Here is a 5,695-nt window from a genome sequence, read left to right as displayed (position 1 = left end):
TTGGAGACCGTATGATGGTGTAAATCCAGTCTGCTCAAAACTGACAGCTTCATCTTCTACGTCACCCTGCTAAGCTAACGTTAGCTAGAAAGGGCGTTGCTGAGCCATTGCTGCAACTTTGCCCTTGTGGCCATCGAAGCTTTGAAAGACGCCACACGAACCAGATTTTTTAACGTATTCTAATAATAAGAAAAAAGCAAGCCACTAGTTCGTGTCTATGTGGTTTTATTACATTCGGTTAGTCTTCCTCAAGCTCACGTACAAAGGTTTTGAGGGAATCACGATCAGGGTGGAGACTACAGGACTATCACCACAACATTATAATCCCAGGCAAGGCTTTGTGATGTTATTCATTCATAGAATCAACTTAACGCACTGTGTTAGTGATTTTCACTTGCTTAATTTTAACGTCTTAATTTCTCTGTTGTTTTTCTTAAACAAGCAGCAATGTGCAGGCCCATGTCTCCTCAATACCATCAGTCAGGAGTGCCAGGACATGTCACCTGTTTCAAAACACTTCATCATTTTATCTGAGTTGTACACATTATTATACATTTTAGAATCCTGATCATCATAGTAGTGCAGGTCATTGTCAGCATCTAATTTTTACTGTGATCTTACTTTCTACCTGCGTTCTTGCATATGCTGCGTCAGGTGCTCTATTATCTGATTACTTTCACACACATCTGAGTACACTGTGTTTTTAAATCAAAACTGACCATCATATTACTAGTATTGATATTTAGAAAGAACCTGTTTTATGTTTTTCTTTCTGGTGTGTATGAATTTGAGATCACGATATTTATATCAGATGTTGCATGTTAACGTTAAATAATTTTTAAACTAATAGCGTTTAGTTTGGAAAAGGACACTAATCACTAATATCACAATGAATACTTTTGCCAGTATGCATCACTAATGAAGGAGAAGTAGGATTTAGCTGGACTGTAGACAGCTAGTTGGAGAAATCAATCATTGCATATTGTAATTGATCTGAAAACATGTATTTCTTTTATTTTTGATTGGTGCTAGCATGGACTAGTCTAAAGGTCACCCATAGAGGGGCACAGCTCAGCATCTTGGTAACAAATAGTATGATGGCTGAGATCCTGATCCTGATCAGGAATTTGACAGTGTTTGTTTTAATTTATTTCACTTAAGGAAGATTGTCGCATGTTTTATTTTTTGAAATCCAGTCCTTTTTTCTTGTCACTTTTTGTTATATTAAAAATTACTTTATGTTAATGGATGGAGTGCAGATGCTGTGAAGTTTTTTCCTGGACTGCCCCAATAACTTCAGTTAATGATAAATGTGGTGTTAATATCATCTACACTCCCAATAGTATCCACATTGCTGGTCACCAATCTAAATAGGATTATTTGCTCTATGTATAGTGTGTCATTGTTCCTGGAATTTCTTGTTTTAGGTTTTTTTCTCTTGATGTGAAATTAAGAGGTAATAAGTAGGTTTTTATGGATTTCTTTTAAGAGAGGAGGCACAGTTATTACATAGCACCATATTGCAATGAAAAATAATGACAATTATTTTACATAATTGTGATACTTCCCTTCCATTTACATATTTTATTTTATTTTTTTTATTAGGTCTACATCAATTACTGTTGTTTGATTATCTCTTTTAATGACCTCATGTTATTACACACTCTTGTTCTGCTGTGAGTTCAAATGCAGATGTATGACCTTGTGGTGAGTTTGGCCTGGATCCCAAGGGGGTGGCATATTGGAGAAATCCCAGTTTATATATCAACAATTTATGGATGTTAATGAAAGGATTCCACACATTTTTAAAAGTTACCTTGTTGTCTGTAATGTTTTGTAATGTTTATGGTTCAGTTCAGCATGTCATTCGTTATTTACCTTTATATAGGATTAGTCAAGCCATGACACCTTGAATGAGTGTAGCATGATCCTAGATTGAACATAAGCCCAGGACTCAACACAAATGGGGTGTGAATAGAGTGATGAAGCTGTGTGGAAGTGGATATGAGTTGTTGTATTACTTCTGTCTAGTATCCTTACTGTAGGTAAAAATGTTTAAGTTACTCACTAAATGTGCTTTTCCAGCCAATTCAAGTTTGGTCTATGTGTAGAAAACATAGCTTGGTGTGGTAGAAAAACAACTCATTTGTGACAAACTCAGCTTCTTCTATTTTTTATGTTTTGTTTGAAATTAACTGATTCATTGGACAACAGTGATTTATAGAGATTAAAGCATAATTTTATCATTATGAATTTATAGAAAGTTGACAATTGTATATTACTATTCCTGGTAGGTCAACGGTCCACTCTCAGTGGAATATTTCTAACAATGTTTGGTTTCATAAGTATTAATCAAATCATTCATCTTGTTGTGACTAACCTTGAAAATGTCAAATTAATTGTACAGCTTGTCTCTTAAACGAGGGTTCCTTAGTTATCTTTTGCCTGCAGCTGGCTAGGTCCTTCAGTTCCCATCATGGTTTTCCTCTGTAGATAATCATTGTTTTTACTGTGTTGAGAAAAGAACTTAAAATGTATAGAAACAGTGACTTGTATAATATTATCAATTGATCAAATGGGTCCTTTTTTGTCAGTATGGTTCATATTGTACTATATAGAAAAAATCAAAGTAAAAATCCAAACCAGTCAGAGTATTAATATATTCATGTAAGATCAATGTCATCTTTTCCCCCTGTTGTGGTTTTGAGGCAATCTTGGCGGTGATCCCCTCAAAGTAGAAAGTGTTCAGGGTCAATTGTCAGTTTGAACTATCTTTAACCCCCCCTTGACCACCATAGAGGTTAACTGTTTTTGGCTTTCTTAGGATTTTTGCCAGGTAATGTACATAAATCTCATGGTCAAGAGTTTCATTTGTAATGTTAATTTTTAGCCATACATGTAAATACATCATCAGACTCCTTATGATTGTTACAGACTATTTTTTTTAGTGTTAAGCCCTTACCTAAAGCCATCTCTGTCTGTGAAAACAAACTACTGTAGCTAATCTTCTTCATACTGAAATAGAGTTGAATACCTTTTTTTTTTTTAATGTTAACCTCAGTTGAATCTTTGGTATGTCTGAATTAGGGCTGAAAATGATCTGTGTTTATAATCGCTTACACAGGTGTACTCTAATGTTTTATAACTTTAACTTTTCCTTTCTTTTTTGTCACAGAAAAGACTTTGGCCTTTCTTTCTGATTTATGACTCACAATGTTGCAGTGAGTAGCACTAAATCTAGATAACTGGACACTATTTCGATAGCTGGAGGAAGACCTATGGCTAACAAAACCAGTCCTCACACTATCACTTGTACTTTTTGTGTGGATGTGTGTGCATGCATTTATACATTTCTTGGCTTTCGGAATCTCATGCAGGTGTAAAAAGAAATGGTTACGTAATAATTTGGAGGATGTCTGTTTGGTCAAATGCTATTTCTGAAGCACACTGAAGAGTGCTGCTCAGCTAAAAACACTAGCCAGTCCTGTCAGCCCAGAACACTCATTAAGTTTGCAGACAGAAGAGGGAGTTCTTTCTTAGAACCTTGAGGACCTTTCCTGGCTAAATGTTTTGTTTGCTCTGGCTGCCATGCTTTCACTGAAAGAATCCTCCAAGTTTTCAACCTCTCCAAGAAAAATGTAGATAAGGAAAACCCCCAAATGATAGGTTGCATAAGTGATTAATTGCAGTAACGGACTCTGCATTATTTACCTTTCTGAAGCAGTGTGTTGTGTTAAGAAAGTGAAATAAAGGAGTTGATGCACTAGGCACTGATAGCCAGCCAGATAGCCAGGTAGCAGGTGGCCTGCTGTTAAAGTTCTCTCTTCCCGTGTCTGGGGTTAATCCTGTTAGTCTGCCGTCCAGTGCCATCTTTATGTTGCACTGTCAGCTGTATGGAGGGACTTGTGTGTCTCTATCACTGTGAGACACCCACAGACGCAAGGTTGTCTTTGTCTGGCGGCTAAGCTGCTAGTGGCATGTGGTCTCAGGTGTACTAGTGTTGAAGATCCTAAGAAGTGAATACAGGTTTGCAATCTACTGAATGGCATGTTCAGTTATCCATTCTGTGCTTTTGATCTTTGTTGGGTAAGTGACATTAAAATCCTATTAAGAAAATATTATTTTTGTGTTCTGAACCATTGCTGCAATTTTTGGATTGTTGTAATGGCTTCTGACGCAAGTATGTTACGTAACTGTTAGTTGGAACTCGTAATATCAGGATTTGTTGATGTTGTTTGTCTTGTGTGATAGTAAACAGACTTTCATTGGAGTGATGAGTCAACACAAGATGACATTTGACATCCAGGTCTTTTCAGGAAATGGATCAGTGCCTATTTATATTTTCTGACACTGTACAGGCACTAGACAAGTGATATAGAGCTAGATGCAGGATGTCTTCTTATTTATGGAAAAATAATTGATTTACGAGGCTCGTTTAGACGAGCTGTAAATGCAAAGTGTCACGAGATAACCTTTGTTATGCTGTAGCGCTACGTACATAAAATTTGATTGATTAAACCAGTGCCAGTGTTTAAGCAAGTGTTGAAGACAAATAATCAGGAGTTCCTAGCAGGACTTTCCTGCTGTGTTTTGCTTAATTTAACTTGTTTCACTTTTGCATTTTTTCGTGCCTCTCTGCTTCATTTACTTAAACCTTGTAATGTAAATGGCATGATGCCCATTGTCTCTGGCAGCCACTTTGTAATTTTCTATTTATACTTACTTCTCTCCCTCTCCTCCATTCATCAGGTAATGGGAACGCTTGACCATTGAGATTTGGGCCAGGCACAGTTCTTGTGGAGTCTTGACCTGTCAGCTGATCGACAGCCCCATCTCCAGTTAGCCTTACCCAGTGTGGCCCGTTTTTCTCCATCCCTAATTCTCTGAAGGAAACGCCTCACTAAGGGAAGGAACACCTCCTCTCTGCGTACTTCGAGGCCAGCGTCCCTCAGCCCATCACCTCGCCCTTACCTCCCCGAGAGGGAGTGAACAGCAGCCACCATGGTGCTGTCACAGAGACAGAGAGATGAACTGTGAGTGTCTGGACATAAGTATGTGGGTGTGCTGGCTCTCTAAACACACAAAACAAGCACAGGCATGTCAACAAACACACGTGCACTGTGCATTAGACCATGGTACATTCATCACTTTCTTCTACTGATAAAAAGTTGTCAGATAGTAACCTGTCTGGTCTATGCAGGGTTATTGCAGGTGTGAGAAAGTGGATTTCTGTATAAGAATGTGTAATGGTAGAGATGATGTGAAGAGATGTGAGCTCCAAGGTGCTTCACTTGATAGCTGCTTAGTGAATATTTCATAACCCACATGACAGGAGCAAAGAAATGAGGGGGATGGGGAAGGAGGAGGGGACCTCAAATGACGACTGGTTAATGAGAGCAGCCCCAAGCAGCAGAATATGTGCAGACCATGTGGTATACTCCCAACATCAAAATATCAGATTTTGTTTATTATCATCTTGATAAAACCCTCTACTCTTAAAGAAAACAATTGTAAATGTGATAAATTAAAACATTTGAATGGCAATTTACTCAAAATATAGACGTTAAAATTAGCATATAAAACTAATATCAGCTGTTAAAAAACATCCTAAAACTGTTGCCTAAATTAGCACTGTAACTTATGAAATATTCACCCCTCGTCTCATGAAAGAGCTGTTCCACTTATTTATAACTGT

This window comes from Sphaeramia orbicularis, chromosome 14 (assembly GCF_902148855.1).
Source record: "Sphaeramia orbicularis chromosome 14, fSphaOr1.1, whole genome shotgun sequence".
In the NCBI taxonomy this organism is placed as follows: domain Eukaryota; kingdom Metazoa; phylum Chordata; class Actinopteri; order Kurtiformes; family Apogonidae; genus Sphaeramia; species Sphaeramia orbicularis.
The sequence above is the reverse complement of the archived record's forward strand: the minus strand, read 5'-3'. Positions refer to the sequence as shown.